Source organism: Anser brachyrhynchus (assembly GCF_964034855.1).
Source record: "Anser brachyrhynchus genome assembly, chromosome: 5".
Lineage (NCBI taxonomy): Eukaryota > Metazoa > Chordata > Aves > Anseriformes > Anatidae > Anser > Anser brachyrhynchus.
The window spans coordinates 8,430,749-8,451,910 of NC_137699.1; the positions used below are offsets into that span (position 1 = coordinate 8,430,749).

At 36.6% G+C, this 21,162-nt stretch overlaps 1 protein-coding gene across 1 annotated transcript in view; it reads left to right on the plus strand.

The window, feature by feature from the left end:
• Nucleotides 1–21,162, plus strand: part of MPPED2 (metallophosphoesterase domain containing 2) — a 603,962-nt gene that overhangs the window by 286,597 nt on the left and 296,203 nt on the right. The window contains exon 14 of the mRNA XM_080595267.1: nucleotides 19,935–20,077. The gene's annotated coding sequence lies outside the window, so the exon portion shown is untranslated. The remainder of the gene's footprint in view (nucleotides 1–19,934; nucleotides 20,078–21,162) is intronic.

A 21,162-nucleotide genomic window follows, 5' to 3' on the forward strand; every position in this document is an offset into this window, starting at 1 on the left:
TCGTATTTGGGATGCTATATAAAGTCCTAGGCTTAGGTTGGAGGTGCCTGACCCGTATTCTTTTTTCAGGTGCTACAATTTTTAGGTCAAATTATTTAAGAAAAATAGGTCAAAGAGAATGTATAGAGCCATAGCCACCTTCAGCTGTGACTTTTACTTCTTATCTGACCACCTATCTCTGCAATATTAGCTTCATTTAAGGATTCTGAGCATTCTATTTTTTTAAGGATATTTTCTCAGTGGTCTAATGAAATTTTTGTTCCAGAGCATGGATCCATTAATGCATAAAATATGAGGTGATGGCATCGTTCTGTAAGCTGCAGAAATTCCTATTTAACTGGCTCATGGGGATTTTCATCAAGTAGGCGTTTGATTGTAATCAATACAGATTGCAAATTTGCAAAGAAATTTCACAAAACTGTACTATAGGAAGCAGTATTCCAGGGATCTAATGAGAGAACAGATTTTTACTACAGAAAAAGCTTTACAATTATCAGCCCAGTCTATAGTTCAAATAAATCTTATTTGTTAGGTTGCATTAGCAGAATGATGAAATGCAAAACCAAGCACTGTATTAGTCTAAACTCCTAATAGAGGTATATTTTTCCAGGAAAAGTATAATAAAGTCAAAGGATTGATTCCTTAAATAAAGGAGATGCAGACTTGGCAGTTCAGGCTTGATCGGAATTCCTAACATTTGTTTACATTGTACACCGTTATGCACTGTTCGAGCAACTCAGAGGTTAGCAAAATGTGTTTACTTTTCTCAGTGAAGTGTGCATCTCTTTCCTTTTCCTCCCATTCTGCTTTTTTTGTTCATGTGATACTGTCTTCTCATTAACCACAATGTAGGAATACTGCTGTTCTTATGCAGAATTAGTCTAGACATAAGCAAAGCAAGCTGTGGCAGGGAAGCAGACTTCTAGAGCGAGGAAAAGAACCATGGCCTTGTTGTCTCCTCTGCCTGTGACAGAGCTGGAAATGGGTCTGTGAGAGTGTGAGAGTTATGGGTTAGTTCTCCTGTGGAAGAAACAGTTATCTATCTCATTCTGGGTGTCTTCCTGGCTTTAGCCATACCAAGACCCCAAGATTTCTGTTTTGTTTGTTTGTTTTCCTGGCAGCAGCATTCAGACTTCAGAATCCCGGTTTAGAGGACCAACAATGCAGTTTTGCACATTTCTAGAGGAATTGGTCTGGTACTGCCATGTAGTACTTTTACTACAGAAATAATTGCATCCAGGATTTTTCAACAATAAATCTAAAAAAAGAAAAATAGAAAAAAAAATAATCTGAGATACCTTATTGTCACTGAATTTCCAAAAAAGCATGGTGTGATATCAATCAGAAAATTGCTTTAATTTAATCGGGTATTGGGAACTGTTTGCCTGCGGAGGGTTGAACTCATTATGGGCAGCAATACAGGCAACCTTTATTCAGACATACAGGTCTAGAAAGCTTATTTGAAGGTATATTATTTCAGGTATTGTGTTTACTTAATTAGTCTTCTGGGTTTGAGGTTGTTTCTTTGGTGATCATTGGAAGTTGAGGAGGGAGAGCACAGTCCCATGGTACAGTGTCATTTTTTTGTCTTCTTCACTGTACAGGGAAAACCTAGAAATACTGTTTCTGAGAAGAAGCAGGAAGATGAAGCACTGTTACAGTCTAGGGGATGTAAATTACAGTGACCAGAAGCACTCTATTATTTAAGGGCATAAAGAAATAGCTGGGAGGGTCTGTTAAACAGCAGGAGCCTTCCATGGCAAGTGACAAAGAGCATGCACTGCACCAGGCCATAGGGGGACATAAATGCTGTTCAGCCTATCTAGTAAATACTCTTGTATCTACGTGATGTCAGAAGGTGGAAAGCTTTCTTATGCCAGAAAAGTAATGCTACTTGACATCTGGAGCCTCCAGCCAGAGTCTTGGCCACAGTGCCATCAGAAAATCCTGCCCGTAGTTCCCTTTTAGGATCCTAGAGCCCCCCCCCCCCCCCCCCTTTTTTTTTTTCCAAGAACCCTGGAAACTCCTTATCTCTCTCATTAAGAGTTTGGGATCCTTTTCTCCTACCTCCATGGCAGGTGTCAGGCAATGAAGTCCCACTCGGTAGGCTCTGTGTGGGGACTGGGCAGTGTGGGATGCCAACCAGGGCACCAGAGTAGGCAGGGATTGTTGAAAAGTCGTAGGAGGAAGGAACAGTGGAGGCATCCTGCAGGATAAGTTGAATGAGACAGCCTGTAAAATGGGGGTTCCAAAGTATGATTAAAATCACCTTGAAATTGGGTACCTGTCGTCACTGATCACCTTTTAAAATACTGATCTATGTTGTGTCTGTTTCGGCATGTTATTAAACAGCAGCTTGAAATAGAACAGTCTAAACACTGCCTGATCGGCTTTATAGGAATAGGAAAGTCACAGAGCACAAATCCATCTGTAATCTCTGTAGTAATGCCTGAAAAGAAACAGTCCTACTCGATTGCTTTATTAATTATATAAATGGGCGAGACCTTAGTTGCTGATAATTAAACAGCTTTTTGTGGCTAGTTGTGGTGCCATCTAGTGGTTCTCGAGTAAAAGTTCACGCACTTCAGAAAGTTATTTCACAGCTAAGGTAGATTCTGCGGCATTGCGGCAAGCCAAACCAAACGAGAGTGTTTAGGACTTAAACAGCACTTTAAGCCTCCTGCCTCTCGGCCACATTCCTGCCGTGTTCAATCGTTTCTGTATCAGGTAAAGCCTCTGGGTAAAAAGAAGTTTCAGAACTCTCACCAAGGAGCCTGAGTAGTGATAACAGTCCTTAAATGCAGCGGTGTTAATTACTTCAGGCCGTTTTGCTTGTCCCTGTGTATAAGAGGCAAGGAGAACTGCACTCAGGAAAACATGCCTTCTTTTTTAGTTCTCTCTAAACTGGGGAACATTAAGTATAATCATTCCTGCTGGTCACTTAAGAACAGAATTTCTCTCAAAGTAAATAAGCAAGTACAGTCTTCCTGCTGCTTATGTGCCTTGTTTGGAATAAGAAAAAAAGATTTATAGGAAAGTGTATATACTGGTTCTCTCCATCTCATTTCCACCTACACATTGCAGAGGTTGTATGCTGAGGGGCGTTTCTCCTGATTTCAAACAGTCTTCCTGCTTCCTGTTCAGGGAACCTCACTTGTCATACCGCTGTCTAAACCTTGAAAAACAATGTTTACTCTGAGATGTATTCCTTTTCTTCCAAAGTCATGTTGACAAGTAGATTATTAATGAAAGTCTGATTTTTATTGGGTTTTATTTTTCCTTTCAAGCCTCAAAAATAGGAAACTCAAAATAGCATTAAAATGGTTATCATTTCACAGCTTCCTATTTTGTTGATGTTGTCCACTGTTCCCTATTCTTTTTTGTGATATTTTCTCACTTTTTTTTAATTGCATCCTGAAAATTAGCAGGCATTTTCAGAAAAATCTTCATTATATTTGCTTTTTCCTGAATTCTAAGTCCTATTTGATTGATTGATTGATTTTTTATACAGATACTTAACAAAGAAGCTGTCTGTTTTATCCATCTGTAATAAAATTTCTTGGTGCTTTTAAAAATTATGAATCCCACAATTGCTGGTCATATATGACTGAATAGCTCCAAAGGTTTTTTGCTTAACATCTCTGTTTCCATAGGTGGTAGACATAAAATCATCACAAGAGAGCTGAGCAGGCAGAGCACTGAAAGGGAAAATGAATTCTGCTGTATAACATTCTGCCCTTTCCGAAGTAATCTGGAGAGGCTACAATGTGATAGTGCCATAGACGCAGTCCTGGAAGTAGAGATGAGAACTGCTGTCTTCATTCAGCCCCAGGGAATACTGATGGGCAACTTAATAAGCTGTGGTTTTCGTAGCCTTGTAAAATGCTGCACACAGATCTTTCATTGGTCAAGAACACTAGGATCTACCTGCACTGAGGTCAGGGAGCGCAGGAAAGGAGAGCCTTGGGTCTCAGTTGTCAAGCTGATGGGTTTGAATATTTTAGAAAACAAACAAACAAAAAACAACAACAACAAAAATACAGAAGACTCAGTATGCATTTCTGAGATCAGTGAGGAAAAGTTTTGTCAAATGTCCACAACTGTTCTCCCATTATGGACATCCTTTATGGACTCAAGTGAAATCACAGAGTGTACTACCACACTCTTATAAGTAGAGCAAAGTTGCAAGTTGCTAATGAAATTGACTGATTGGTTACCTTCTGCAGATTGTGAGGAAGCTTCTTAATAAAAATAATTTTTAAAAAATAAAAATAATTAAAAAAAAATAATCTTGGCTGGCTAACTGAAGTGATCTTTCAATATACCACGATTCATTAGTCAATATTAGCTGGAACAAAAGTGAGATCAGAGAAGTGGTGGTTGTCACAATGACAGTGAGGACTAGTCATTACCTTCTGTAATGACTTTAAGGGATTTTAAGTAATATTTAAGCCATTTTGAGTGGCAGACATTTGAGTGGCTTTGAAAGAAGATATTTTAAGGTTGTGGAGCTGTTCTGCATATTCTTGTGCATATTTTTGCCTTCATATATTTATTAATGTATTTTGGGGTTGCCACCTAGAGCATCACATGTAGTAGAGATGATCCAGTGTTTGTGAGACCTATAAGCTCTGCAAAAAATGCCAGTGTGTCCTGTATTCTTAATTTCTCTTAGTGACTACCAATGTCATCACCTGCTCCTGGATACTGGAGATTATTATAAGACTTGAATGACCTATTTAGCTGTTCTGAATTTTGAATGATGTTTTTTTTTCCTCCCTCCTCTGCTGAATTTCTTCCCTCCCACCCCCTCTTAGCATAAAACAGAGAAATTGTGAAAGATTATTATATACTTTTGTGAGGCGCTGATCCCTATATAATCTGTGATCGCTTTATAAGAAAATTAAAGACAAATTTATCATGGGTATTATAAAACTGAGGAGAGGAAAAGAGTCCATGTTTTTAAGGTATATAAATAATTACGTCTATTAGGTATTCTCAAGTCCCAATCCAGAGTACCCCATGGGGATTAAAACAAGTTTTAGAAAGAAATTATATGTTACCAACAAGCAATAGTTAAAACCTGCAGAATTTCAAAATAATACATGCACTTTTGCACACAAATGAAATAATACACCTATCTAGCAGTCCACCTGTGCAATGCAGAATTTTAATGTCAGGCCATAACCCCCAGCCCACAGCGATGTCAGGTCAAATATGCACAGACATTTGCAAATGTGGACTTTGCATGATGTTCAAGGATCTCTCTGCAGCGGTTTATGTAAAAAAAAAAAAAAGGAACTCTTAGGTACACAAATTGGCATACTTATGATGTGTAGATACAATAGTTTGAGTCTAGTTCAATGGTGTAAAACTGTCCATGATACTTGGTGTTCCCAGGTCTGAAATAAAAGTAATTTTCCTGGAATTAGTGTCAATTCTTTCTTCTAGATTTAATTCCTGAACACACAAAGAGTTCTTTTTTGTTAACGGTGACAAAAAAGAACATTCAACTATTTGAGTCTGGATCCCTTCCAATTAAACAAAGGATGCAGATTTGCTTAATTAGGAAATAATTGGATTCTGCCTCTCAGGAGAATTACTTGATATCTTAAGGAAACAAATGCAGCCATTTTTTTCACATATTGTAAGTTTAAAGTGAAGAGGTTTTTATATCCTTTGCTCTGCAATGAACTGTAAGCTACAACTAAATGGAGTTATCATCAGTGAAGCAAACCTGTGCTTATTTAAAAATATTCCATTTTAAATATTTCTCAGTATCAATCTGTGTGAGAATTGAAATCTTTCTGTGCTTCAGAAACTTTTGCCATAAGCTGACCATAAGTTTCTATGCAAGGCATAATGTCATACTTCAGCAAAGTTAAGAACGATCTCTCAGATAATGAATTAATACCTCAACAATTAATTGAAAAGATCCCCCAGTTCCATAAATGACAAATTTTACCATTGATATCTATAGGTAGAAAGTTTTATGAAAGAACTCAATAGTGTGTCTTGAAACTGGTTATAGTCAGCATACTTCTCATTCTGTAGTAGTGGAAAAAATGTTGCATGAAACTACTACTAGCAAGAATCTTATAATTAATCTGCTAAAACTTGACTGATGTACAAAAGTTGGAGAGTACTGTACATAACATCTATATTAAAAATAATAAAAACATTCAGACAACTGTAAACCCATGAGTCTGAATTAATACTATGCAAGGATTGGGAATTTATCAACCAAATGAGTCAATAAAGACATAAAAGAAAATAATAAAGGAAGAACAACAAAAAAGTTAACTAGGAAAGATTGTGACAGAGCAGCCTGATATCCTTGTTTGCTTTGACTCCTTTATAAACATAAGGGCTACAGAAGATCTCACTTATAAGGTATCCAGGAATGTATTTGTATTGTGCAACATAACTTGTTTAGCTTAAAAAGGTGGCGTATAACAGATTAATTGTGATGTAATTAAAAAAAAATCAATGTGATAATACTGAAATCCTTAATGAAATGAGAACTAGTGGACTGAACAAAAGACTCTATAATCAGGGTAAGCATCAATCTTATGTAGCCTTTTTTTTTTTTTTTTAATTTTTACCCTGTTGTAAATAGGCAAATTCATTGATGTCTTAAAGCTGGAAAACATCATTTGATTCAAAGATGAGGTGAAACTGGCTAAATGAATTGGAAGTGAACTAATAGAAACAGGATGAAATGCAGTATTAAACTGCAAGGTCATGCAGTTAGGGACCAATTGCAAGGATTTCTGCTGTCAGCTAGAGCTTTATTGATGTGTAATAATTGATAAGAAGCAACACATGAGTATACTAATCAGCTGCAAAATAATTGTTTTAGTAATGATATGGCAGTGAAAATAGCAAACATGATGCTCAGATATAGCAGACAGGAGAAATTAGTAGTGGTGTTGTACTGGTAAGATTTCCTCAGGTACATCATATCATCACATATGTGGTTCTGGTCAGCTAAACCAGATGAAATTAAGCTGCAGCATGTTAGTTAATAAGAAGAGTAAAGGAAATGAAGAGCTTTGCCTGTAACTGATTAGCAGATTAGCATGGGCAGGATAGTTTGCCCACAGGTTATGGTTCTAGAACTAGAGCTGACTTGGGTGTTGCGAATCTGAAATAGAGGCAGCGCTGTATAATGTGACTGTAGGCACCTGCTGACGTAGAAATAGGCCAGAAAACTGCTTTGGTAAGCCAGCAAAGTAAGGCTAAAAGAGATGTCTCCACTCTATAAACATAGTAGGTGTGCGTATCAGGATGGCTAGATGCTGAAACTAAGGAACAGTGTCAGCTGAGAGATAAAAGGTTCTAAACCTGCTAATGAATAAATTTAGCCTGAAAATAACACTGGGCTTTAGCACACAGCATGATACTTTAATTCATAGAAATATATTGTAGCAGGGTTTGTCTGCTCATTCTAGTTTTTAGATCATGTTCTTACAGATGGCTCTTTCATTCAGAAAGAAAAATAGTTTCTTCGATGCTGGGAGAAATGCAGCAGCCCTTTCAATTTTATACCAGTTGACTGCAGCTGTGAAGTGGCAGAAGAAGAGGGGAAGTCTTCCAAGCAGACTAATTCTATTTTTTAGTGTCTTGTTTTTACCATAATTGTGACAACCAAGTAATTTGCTTTGTCTTAAGAAGGAAAGATTTAAGCAGATTGTTTTTCTAATGGGATATTTGCTCTGAGCTATTCCTTTAACTAAAGAGCAAATAACTTGTGAATATCTAGCACTTTCCTTTATCAAGTAGGGTGACTAATTTTTAAGGAATGTTGTAAATTTGGTGTTTGCATTTCTTATCTTACTGTTGTGCAAGTGTCTTCCATCCTGTCCCTAAGGATCTTATGAAATGCAGTATTCAGATCAGAAATGTGTTTCTGGTGTAAAAAACTTCAGTGAATACACTTCCTTCACTGAGGCTGCATGCATGAAAATATAGAGATCATTCAGTTGTTTGTAGTATCTTACTGTTGTAATGTATTTCTGATCCTCTTCCTGCATAGATATAGTTTCTGAGTTCAAATACTGTCATTTTGTGTGTTGTTCCCTGATTTTCCCTTGTGTTGTTTGCAGATCACTCATCATTTTCATTTATTTTTCGTTGTTTTCAACTTCCTCTTCTTGTCCTTTCATTGTTAATGCTAGCTAACCTTAGTTCGATTTTGAGATTTTTATTGTGGAATCTGCCTTCAATCTGTCACAATCTTTCTCTGAAGAAATTTTGATCAGCTTTTTGGTGATGAAGCTAGAAAACATGATAGCAGCATTTTTTTTTTCCTTCTAAAGCATTTGTTTTCCCTCTAAATTATTTTGTTTGCGTTACCTTGTTTTTAGGACAAGTGATACAGACGTATCAGATTCCTCTATCAAAGATTGTTTTGAGTTTTTAGTGTGCATTGAAATAAAATTGGCTGACATGTCTTATTATCAATAACTTGCTTTTCTTTCAATTATAGAGTTAAATATTGCAGTTATTTCCTATGTTGCTATGTGCTGCTTTGATACCCTGTGAAGCTTGCTTTAGCTTAGAGGAAAGATGAGTAATTAATTTTTTCCAGAAATTCTTTAAGGTACATTGTGCATATTTAGATTTCATTGCCAGAAGCATTTTTCTTTAACACAAGAGTGGTTTATTTTTGTAGGTAGTGTACTGCTTGCACTCTTACTGAATAGCAATATGCTAGTGTTTATTTTCAATTGAGAAATTTTTAATACAAAGGACTGCAAGTGAACAATCTGATTAAGCAAGCTTTGTGGCAATGTTAGTTTATCTGTTTCTTTTTTTTTTTCTTTTAACGATGGAGCTGAGTGTTTCTCAGCCTCTGTATTGTCTAAGTTGTGGAGTGATACCATCAGCTGGGTTGAGGACTGTTGACTGACAGTAGCTGAATATTTGGTGTTGACCTTGATTTTGATGTTTGTTTGAAGGGAAAAAGAAGAAAGAAGAACAGGCAGTTACATTATGCTTGCAATGACACTGGTGTCTCTTAGCAAGCGACTTTAGTTTCCAGAACCTGTATGTTCCTTCTTGAATTCTACCTGAACTGGACCTTTTCCATTCCTTGCCAAGGGATCTTTTACCATGTTTTATGGAGGAGCAAATGAATAAACAGAGCCAAAATGTTTTTTTCTATTGTGGTTTCTTCTTTATGGCATTAAGATTACTATAAAAATAATTTAGGTGTCTCTGTCTGAAAAGACTGGAGAAAGCAGAGTTAATTCATAGATACATTTGCTTTTCATTATAAATAAATTTTATTTCAGAATAACTGAAAATCTAATGAAAATTTGGATGCATTATGGATCTAGTTTTTATAATAAAAAAAATCATACGTTGTGAGTGAAAGAATTTGACTCTTTCTCCTCTAGGTTTGGCTTTAGTTATAAAGTTCTTGGAAAGCCAGACATTTTAATTCAAAAAGAATTTAAAGAAATACTCATGTAGTAAAAATTCTCAAAAGCTGATAGTAAGTTTTCTGCTAATAGAAAAAATTGGTTTTTTTTTGACTTGTCTTTCCCCTTCCTGATGCCATAAGGAACTAATAATAAACTAGGTGACGTAATTAGGTCTCCTTTTTATACTTTAAATTTGTTGTTGAGTGTTCAGGAGGCCCAGTGTATTGGTTTTAATTGCAGTATACTCCTAAATGGGAAGGCTGTCTTTATTGACCAAAATTGCTGAATAACGGCAGAGGAGTGTTGGGTGGAGCCATGCTCCATAAGAAAGCTCCCCTGCTGACAGATATAATCTTGTTGGAGGTTCACTGTCTTCCTCAAGAACCGTCACCTTACGAGTATGCAAGCTCTTACTTGAGGTATCCTATGGCTAATTAAATGTGCAGTTATCTTGATGATACGCACAACTAAATCAACCCAGGTAGAACCTGTCTGCAGTGGATTGTGAAAGCACCAGAATATTGAGAATTTGATAGGGACTAGAAAAGGAAAGGATTAATTCCTCCAAATAGTTTCACAGTTCCCATTATTCTTGAAGATTCACATGTTCTTGGAATTGTCAACCCCATGCTTGCTCCTCTGCTGGCTCATGTCTTACTATCTCACAGAGCCTACAGAGGCATATCAAAATGATCCATTGCCCTTCCTTTATCAAGGATAGGAAGTCACTGGTTTCACAGGAGTTGGGCTGCAGTAACTAAGAAAAAAGTTGAAAGAATGTGACGTGATAAACCAAGATAGGCTGTTTCTGCAGTCTTGGTCTGTTTGCATTTAATGCAAAGTAGATTCATTTTCATTACAGCAGGAAAATGGAAAGGCAGATGCATGAAAGGGAAACGAACTTTAGCTGTAGAATCTAATTTTAACCTAAAAAGATTTTTCTTTTACTTGTTTATTAATACAGTGTGTTTTCTTTTCCTTCTCATCAAGACAGCTTTAAAACTTTACAATCTGTCCTCAAATGACACAGAAAGGCAGGTTGCCCATGACTAATGGTTTTGATATGAAAATAAATTATCGAGCATGCACGTGGGTCATTTCAAACTGCTGCTGCAACCTCTTAATTATTTAATTGTTGCTAAAGAACTGGGCCTTTATCAGAGCTCTGACATTTTAAAAAATTGATTGTTTTACCTGCAGGCTCAGGGAGGCTTTTCTCTCATTAAAAAGAGTAAAAAAATATTAATGGTAAAAGAATTAATTTAAAAAAAAAAAAACACAAAAAAAAACAAAGAAATTGGACAGGGGAAAGTGCACTGAACTTCTAAGCACGTAAAGAGCACAACAACAGCATGGTATCTACTGATGGCAAAGCTTACGTCTGCCTCTGATAAGACACTGCTGATCCAGAAGTGGCAGTGTTCACGAGATGTTCTTTGTAACGTAGTGGAAAAAGCAATGTGCCCAGAATTAATACTTTGGAATGATCCTTCTCTGACAACTAATTGGAAGTGTTTAAGAAGGTCCTATTCAGAAGCTCGTCTATCTACTATTTTCATACAGTTTCTGTCTTGTTAATTACTACGGCATCATTTTAACTAAGGTTCTTTCAAGGTCCTACCTTACGTTCCAGATTTAAAGATACATGTTCTGTCTTCACAGCTTCTGGCTGTAATGTGAGTAGGCATGCTGATAGTAGGTAGGGGAATGTGTAATAAGAAAACTGAAAGTAGTTCAACTCCCACCATTTAGTTGCGATCTGTCAAACTGAGTCATATGTTGCTGTCCCTCCCCGATTTTTTTTAGCACGCATGCTTTAAAAACAATCATAAAATATGAACAGTATTATGCAAAATTTTTAGAAACTTCAGTAGGTAGAAAAGTAAAACTTTCTGCAGTGTGATTTTTCCCATTTATAGGCATTGCTCATTATTCCATTTGAATTTCTAAACACACATAGATCCTGCATCCATTAACAGACAAACCAGACTTTCAAGACCTAAGGAGTTACCAAGAAAATGAAGACAGGTTCTTAACTGAGGTGGAAGAAAGAGAGATAGTGGTCATAGGTGGAAACAAGAGTGGCTTGGATTAGGTATGTTGGTAAAAAAAAAATCATTGTGGGATAATTAAGCATTAGAACAGGTTTGCCAGAGGTTGTGGAATCTGTGTTCTTGGAGAATTTCAAGACCCATTTGGACAAAGCCCAAGGAAATCTGTCCTAGTCTCATTCTGCTTTGAGCAGGAGGTTGAGCTACATGAACTCCTTAGTTTTCTTCCAACCTAATGATTCTATGATTTCCGAAACCTCCATTGTTAGAGAAAATGCAAATAATGTTAGCACCCATAATTAATTATTTTATTAGTATGTTTTCCAAAAACTGTATTAAAGATTGAGAAATCAAAAAGATTGATCAAATTAATTGTAAGGTAGGAGTGAAATTTTGACTGCGGTGGCTTAGCTTGATTCTCCTAATAGTTTCAGAATATAAAATCAGACCAACAGCAAGTACAAAACATGTCTCTATATGGGTGAAAAACCAAGAATCGTTAAAAAAAAAAATTTTTTTCAGCCTGCATGTCTTATTTAAGCCTTGAAGAATGAAACAATTTCTTATATCAATAAGATAAAGAATAAAAAGCTTTATTTCGGTGAGTCTACTTTTTCTAGTGAATTTTCCAGTGAATATGAGGATAAGTAGTTTAATGAATATTATTGTGGGTAACAAAAATTTAAAGATTGAATTTTTTTAATTTTTAACATGTGCTTTCTTTAGTCGTAGTTCCCAGAAAGAGCCTTTCTGATTGTCTTTGAGACAGTTTGTTCTGGGTACTTGCATCCATTGTTTCTATGGATGCAAGTTCTATTACACTGTGAAGTAAAGAGGAGGCCTTTTATACAGTTCAGCCTAAAGTCTCCTCAAGTGATCTAGAAAAGATGGTGAATTGCTTCCTTTGATGGATATTATGCTAATTATATGTCCCTCATAATACGGTCATATTCGATTGCTGTTGTGCAGGCATGTCTATCTATGGGTAATACACCGTAATGAGTCTTTCCTTTCCTTTCCTTACTCCTTGCTACTAGGTGAGGGTCAATAACTTTTTTTTACTTTTTAAAAAAATAATTATTATAAGCTGAAAATCACTACAATACTTCAACCATCACTTTTACATTACATACTTATTCAGGTATTTCCATAACTTGTCCAAAAATCCTGTTTAGCTGTTAACTCTCGTTGCAATCTGTTTGAGAAAAAGTTAACTTTAGGACTAGCCAATTCTGAATTATGCTCGGTAAAATTAGACATATTATCTTTTACGTAATAGAACCTATATACTTAAAATATTTTGGGGTTCTGAGGTTTGTGTTCAGAATTATATCCAGATAATTCTTTACAGACACACAAAAATATCAACAAATAACAAAGAACACTGAGATGTGTTTTGCATCAGTGGTCAAAAAGACTACTGTATCCTATCTGAAAACTGGTCTGTTCTTTCATTTCACATAGCCTACCACAGTTAATGGGGTTGTGTCTGATATAATTGCTGAATCTGGGATCTGTGACAGAATAATATTTTATTATCCAATTTCACATTTTGCGTTGTATAATAGTCCACTGACTGTATATCTTCCATACCGCTTGTGAAGTTTCACACCATAATTTTACAGTGTCAAACTGTTCTTTAATCATTTCCTCTTGCTATGAATATAAAAGACCTGGACCATATACCTCTCCAATATTGCATACAGATTCCTACTGAGGAACTCTCCTACTCAAAGGCATGTTTTCTGATGCTTATTTTTAGAAGAAAAGATTAAATTAGGTGAGTTCCATTCACTATCACCTTCTGTATTGCATTGCCTTTTTCTTTTTTTTTTTTTTTTCTGGTCATGGGTTCTAACATTACCGAGTATTAGGAATTCCTATTGAAGCATTCCTGTCAGCAGTATCAGAACAGGGCTCCGTAATCATACGGTTCCAGAGCACGCTGACTTGGTTTTGTTGGGCTGTAGCTAAGACAAGTGCATAAATTAGCACATAGTCACAAATACCCATGTATTTGACACAACGAAGCACTGAGAAATAGATTTACTTTTCATGCTTCAAAATTTGTTACACATTGTAATGGAGTTAGAGCTAGATAAGAAATAGTTGTTCTAGATTCTTCTATGATTTCCAAAGTTTTCTTGCTTTAAAAATAAATAAAAAAGAGAAAACAAGCTCTTTTAACAGATTTGCTAGTAGATAAGTATAAATAGTCCAAGGTATGGTAAACTTGAAGACTGGTATGAGCCCTTATATAGATATAAAATGCAATATTATATACCCATATTGAGCATAATATAATATACCCATATAGAACACATTTTCTGTGTCCAAATTAACATTTAACTTTTTTTATTTTTTTTTAAATCAAAACTAGATAGTAATAGATTTGTTGCTTTATTGTCAGGCTATACGACTAAGATTCTAGCTACCTATCTGATTTATTTTCATTAAAACTGGAATATTTTACCAAAAAAACCCACATATTTTAGAAAATTAGGACAAAAATAAAAATATTTTGTCACAAAATTTTCCACTATTTCTATTAAATAAAACATCAGTTAAAAGATCTGGAAAAGAACATGTGATGATGGGTCGAGGGCAAGGTAAACATAAAAGTGCCATCTGTATACATTCTGTCCACATTTTCTGACCAAGCAAAGTTACAAGTCAGGTGTAGATCATCCTCATAGTGCTTAGGAAGAGTTCTATTTGGAGTTGATGCTTATGCACAAGTCTGTAACATATTTTTACTGGTGGTCTGTCCGTTTAAGCATGAAAGCACATAAACAGGCTGAACGTGAGAAAAGGCTCAGACCTTTACTTTGCAAAGTAGACGAACCTGCTGTTGGGTATGCTTGCAAATAAGTGAGTATGGGGGGAAAAAGTAAGCAGCTTGCTTGCTACAAGAATGACATTATTTGTTACAAGAAGAGTCCAGTTTAAATTTATGCCTTTGCCAGCCAGTGGAGAAGAGGAAAAGGCTTGTATGTGAGTCACGCGCTATACATCACTGAGCACCTCCTCGGGCAGTGCACATCATATAGCAGCATGCTTCACTTGTGTCTGTATGCTTAAAGACACAGCCAGCCCTGTGGTCACAAATGGAATCTTTTGTAAGATTAAAAGTTTATGACTGTTACTAAAAAGGTGGCAGGTTGGAGGCCTGAAGCACCAAATGAATATGGTACAGCCAGTTCAATTTTCGCTTCGTTTAATATGGCTCAGTTCTGACTATACTGGCAATCTTTTTGACCTTGACTTGCTGCAAAAAGGAAACCCTCATTTTCCATTAAGTTGAAGGCAAATACGTTCTTAAAAATGTTTATTTTTGTCAGATTTTTCACAGAATCACAGAATTGTCTAGGTTGGAAGTGACCTCCAAGATCACCCAGTCCAGCCTCTTACCTAATACTAACAAGTCCTCCACTCAACCATATCACTAAGCTCAACATCTAAACATCTCTTAAAGACCTCCACGGATGGTGACTCAACCGCTTCCCTGGGCAGCCTATTCCAATGCCTAACAACCCTTTCAGTAAAGAAGTTCTTCCTAATATCCAGCCTAAACCTCCCCTGGCGCAACTTTAGCCCATTCCCCCTTGTCCTGTCACCAGGCACGTGGGAGAACAGACCAACCCCCACCTCGCTACAGCCTCCTTTAAGGTACCTGTAGAGAGCGATGAGGTCGCCCCTGAGCCTCCTCTTCTCCAGGCTGAACAACCCCAGCTCCCTCAGCCGCTCCTCGTACGACTTGTTCTCCAGACCCCTCACCAGCCTCGTTGCCCTTCTTTGGACTCGCTTGCACACCTCGATGTCCTTCTTGTAGCAAGGGGCCCAAAACTGAACACAGTACTCGAGGTGCGGCCTCACCAGAGCTGAGTACAGGGGGACAATCACTTCCCTAGACCTGCTGGCCATGCTGCTGCTTATACAAGCCAGGATGCTGTTCGCCTTCATGGCCACCTGAGCACACTGCTGGCTCATATTCAGCCGACTATCAACCAATACTCCCAGGTCCTTCTCTGCCAGGCAGCTTTCCAACCACTCATCTCCCAGCCTGTAGCGCTGCTTGGGGTTGTTGTGCCCCAGATGCAGGACCCGGCACTTGGCCTTGTTGAACTTCATGCAGTTGGCCTCAGCCCATCGGTCCAGCCTATCCAGATCCTCCTGCAGAGCCTTCCTACCCTCGAGCAGATCGACACACGCACCTAACTTGATGTCATCTGCAAACTTACTGAGGGTGCACTAGATCCCCTCATCCAGATCATTGATAAAGATATTGAAGAGAACTGGCCCCAGTACTGAGCCCTGGGGGACTCCACTGGTGACCGGCCTCCAACTGGATTTGACTCCATTCACCACAACTCTTTGGGCCCGGCTATCCAGCCAGTTTTTAACCCAACGAAGCGTACGCCAGTCCAAGCCACGAGCAGCCAGTTTTTTTAGGAGAATGTTGTGGGAAACGGTGTCAAAAGCTTTACTGAAGTCTAGGTAGACCACATCCACAGCCTTTCCCTCATCCACCAAGCATGTCACTTCGTCATAGAAGGAGATCAGGTTCGTCAAGCAGGACCTGCCCTTCATAAACCCATGCTGACTGGGCCTGATCGCCTGCTTGCCCTGTAAGTGCTGCGTGATGACCCTCAAGATAATCTGCCCCATGAGCTTCCCTGGCACTGAGGTCAAACTAACAGGCCTATACTTCCCCGGGTCTACCCTCTGACCCTTCTTGTAGATGGGCGTCACATTTGCTAGCTGCCAGTCGACTGGGACCTCCCCTGATAGCCAGGACTGCCGATAAATGATGGAAAGCGGCTTGGCCAGCTCCTTCACCAGTTCTTTCAGTACCCTTGGGTAGATCCCATCCGGCCCCATCGACTTGCGTACATCCAAGTGCTTTTAAATTTTTTATTTTTGCTAACACAAAATGTTAACATTTTGTCCCACTATAATCCAATGGGACTGCTCACATGAATGAGTTTATTTGGATATAGCTATTTTCACAGTACTGAGTCTTTTGAAATCAACTGAATATCTGAATTGAAAGTCATCATGAGATTCTTTGATGGTATGGATTGATTCTATTCTGCTTCTTCTGTGAAGACTGAATGAAAGCAGAACTTTCAAACTTAAGTCTTATGTGTCTTTTTTGATGGTAGCTGTGGAAATTCAAAATGTAACTGGTTCTTCAGGAATTAATGAAAGTTCCTGATGGCACAATTATTATTGAGAGCAGAGCAATTTGCTGTACTGTGAGTGGAGCAAATAACAATAGCTCTTTACATTTCTCCAATATTGATAATGTATTTGCACCAATTTCATGTGAAATTTTTTCCTCTTTGTCATGGTTTTATTTTTTCCACAGTTGTATTACACAACAATTATTAGTTATATCTTCTGTATCTTTTCAAAATATACAGCAGATTCAAAGCCAGGCAATAATTTGGCATCAGTCAGGAATAACAAAGGATCATCTTACAGTTGCCAAATGTGTCGATGATCTCAGTCCAACAAGAGATAGAAATCAATCCCTTTTCACAACATACCTCAGTTTTGACAGATTTTGTACATCATCTCAGAAGAAAGTTTGAAGAGTAAAATGGAATGAAGGCTGTTTCATGTGCTGATTTCTGTTTCTCAGAATTAGGTTTGTGAGAAAAGGTTAGAAAAGGTAGAGGCTGGTATGGCTCAAAATGTACCATATAATCACCTACTGTGCAGAGTATCAGTGCAACTATATGTATAACAGGAATATAATCAATTATCTTTACAGCTATAATCAGTGTAACTCAGTACTAAACTGGAATATTTGAATTAGTAAATATATTGCGAAAACTCCCCATATAGTTAATTTAAATTTTCAGCAGGCGTTAATTCATTGTGGAAATCCCCTATAGATAAATTCAAACAATTAGGGTATTGTTCAACATTCTCAACAGCTTTTAAGTAACAGAAGAAAACGAGAAAAAATGGAGCTTGATTACAAATAGCAGAAAAAGATTTAGCAGTGGTGATATTAATTTTTTCTAGAGGTTGATGACTTAAGTTATAAAAATACAACAGGTCTGAAGATGAAACCAAATTCAGAGATCACATATGATCAATACATTTAATTCAAAATTATCTTTTCCTCTTAAGGAAGAAGGTTCCATTACTTCTGATGGGCATGGGTATGTGTCTCAGAAGAATATGACTCGGTTTCAAAATTTCTTGCATCAAATCTTGATTTATGAATGAAAAATTACTAAGACATATTTACTAATAATTTTGGGGTTGTGTACCACCAAAAAAGTGGGAGGGAGAGTGGAGCAAGCTTTCACTAATGCCTTGAACCCTCTAGATGAATTTTTATGCTGTTACTAATTGTTACTATTCAGTTGCTTCCTGTTCCACTTAAGACAGTGTTGAGTAATGTGAGAATGAGAAAACGGTACTGCAGAATTTAAGTGGGAGAAAAAAAAGATACACATCTCAAAAAAAATATAAATCCATTGTGTTTTGTAACTTCAAAGGTTCAATTAAGTAACTGCGATAGTAAAGCTTGAATTTTTCCAATTCAGGCTTCTAAGCCAAAGCAGTTACTGGAGGAGGTAGTAAGAATTCCCTTTCTAAGAGCCACAGGATTTCCTAGTTTTGTAAAGTTTTTGTCTGTCATTGCGCATGTAACAGAAACGGAAGTGTGAGCCAAGTAAGTGAGTGAAGATGGAATTAAGAAAGACCTGTAAGTACTTTGGAGTTCCAAATCCACATCGTTGCTATTCAGCATAAATTAAAATACTCAGAGGTTAGTATTTACAATACATGATCCTGAGCCAAAGCAATCAACAGGAGACTGTGGTACAAGCTAACAAATTCATTACTTGTTACTTCTTTCCTACATTTAGTTCAGGAACAATCTGAGAATAATGAATGTAAATGAATATAAAATGTTTTCTTATGTGGTTGGAGTTCAAAGAGAAAATAGAGCGTAAATGACTGAATATAAACAGACACCTGAAAATCTTGTTGAGAAACTTAAGGGACTTCTACTTCATAGCTGCAATTGATGAAATCTGCAGAAGTTTTACCAATGGTGTGCAAAAAGGCATGGGTGCCATCAACTGGCTTGAAAATTGAATATATGCAGCCTGAAGAATTCAAACCATTTTTGAGGATAGATTGTGTGGTAGTTTTTAGGTATCATCAGTTGTTTATGGATCACTTAGTTCCATGATACAGAGTCCTTTTATCTTTAAAATTCTGTTTTTTTCAATCTCATCTTCAATCTTCTTTTAGATGATCTTTATCTAAAAAGAAATAGAGGACAAAAATGGAATTATCTTATATAAGAGATGGTCCTCATACAGGTTTTAGTGGAATTTGAGCTACTTAAGCCTTGTGCTGAGATTGATTCGTGGGTTAAATTTCATACTTTGTGAACGATCTTTACTAACTGTGATTATTTTGCATTTACTTGACTAAGCATATGAGAAAACACTTCTATTGTGACTATGTGAATAAGTGCACATTTTAATACCTGTAATTATGCACCCATGTGATTTTAAAGTTCTGTCCTCTTGAAGATTGCTTCCAGTAAAACTAATAAATGCATAAATCTTTGTAGAGAAAAAATCCGAGAAGAATTTGTGTGTTTCTCCACAAAACTTGACTGGGAATCAGAGTGGAATTCATGGTCCTTTCTTAGTAGCATTTGTTTATTGCTTGCTTTGATTTCTTCCAACGTTTAAAACACTTATGTGCTGCTACAAACAATTATATACTTTTGTGGTTCTCAAGTCATATGATGTATACATTCTGACGATCTATCGAAAAGAAAAGAAAAGGAAACAGTAGTTTTCTGTGCTCAGAGAATACATGTGACATATGGGAGGCAGAGTTTAAAGGATTAAGGTGTGGAGAACCAAACCTAGCATAAGGGAGACATCATTGTTTTATTCATTTCTTTGTAATGCAACAGTACAAACCAGAAAAGTAAGCAAGCAATTTTTATTTAAGCAATAAGTAAGCAATTTTTATTTTTAAAGAAGATTAAATGTTGTTTTTACCATGGATTTGTCCCTGCTACCTACCTCATTGCTGATTTTTCTTTTAATCTTTTTTACATTTGCTTTCCTGTGGAATCTAATCAATCTGAAGTTCATCTCAGGAGACAGATTCAAAAGCTTGAGTTTTGTGTCCGTTTTTGATGGTCTGAGTGGTAATCCAATTAGATTTCTGTTTATTCTTAATGAATTTAAGCCTTATCTATATTACAACTGCTGAATAAATATCTTGAGGTATCTACCCGTTAGATTGACCATTTTTAGCTCTTATATTTTATATACCTGTGTCTATACGATGGAGTTCAAATAGAACATTTCAGTTAATTCTGAACAATTCAGTTAATTTCAGACTGATTGAAACATATTTTTCTGAGCATGCTATGCTGTTATCATTGTCTTTGCAGGGCCGCCTTTTTCGCTTGGCAAAGTAGACATCATTGCTTCCCTGGTTCCAAAGATGATGGAGTTTCTGCACTTCGTAAAGAATTTCTCAAGTTTGTGTTGCATATCTTCTGAAAAAAAGTTCCTCAAGGACTAGAGCTCAACAGTAAGCTGTAATTAGAGATATAAATAAGTAATTTTTGTAGTATTTGACCTAATGGTACCCTTACTAATATGATGTGTAAGTCAGATTTAATTTGATTGAGTTGATGGGGTTAAATAATGATCTCACCTTGAAAATGGCCTAAGTTACTATACCACTCAGGGAGAAAAAGGATATATTTTGACTGATAATCTAAACCCATATCTTATACATTTATTTTCTTATGTCTCTTGTAATGAAGCACTGTATCATAAACAATAGTCTAACACACTGAAAGGGTAATTAATTTATAGCTAGAAAACACAACAAAATAAACTTGTGACCCCTATGTAAATTGCATTTCTTTGATGTGGATATGAAAGTAAATTCAGCATCACTGTAATAAAGACTTTTTTTAAACAAAATAACATGTTGCTTAGGCTTCATAATTAGAAATACAAATGTAAATTACTCCAATCAGTATGTTGGTTTTAAGGACTATGCATATCTGTGTAGATAGCCACTATCTATTTTTCCAAATTAATTGGATATAGAACTTTTCTGCAATGGCTACAAACCTAGCCCATTTGTCACAAAAGTGCTTGCCATTGCATTTTTTTTAACATGCTACAAAGATGAACAGCTACATGATCTTAAATAGATCAAAGAAAACTTCATTTAATATGCTTTATGAAGATAGAAGGAAAACCATGGAAACATATGTATGTATGTACACGTGTATATATAGGTGAGAGGGAGAGTTGTTTTGTTGGACAAGGGAACATTTTTCCATAGCATAAAACTTCTGGTAGTATTTATCTATGTATAGAAACACTTCTTTCCAAAAGAACTATCTAGCACATCTTTACAATATTAGGACCCAAATCTGGAGTGATAGGAACTTTGTGAGCACATTTTTCTTTCCCTGAGGATAAAATTCTCTTTAAATCCAAAAGGTTTCTGTGTTTCTTTTACTCTGAATGCACTGAAGATTCATATTGCTGCTAAAGGTACCATATAAGACCAAAGTCTTTTTCACAGTTATTGATGAAAAAACAGGTCTTTTGTTGTCCTTCTTCTCAAAGTCTGATTCTTCATTGCACTGACAG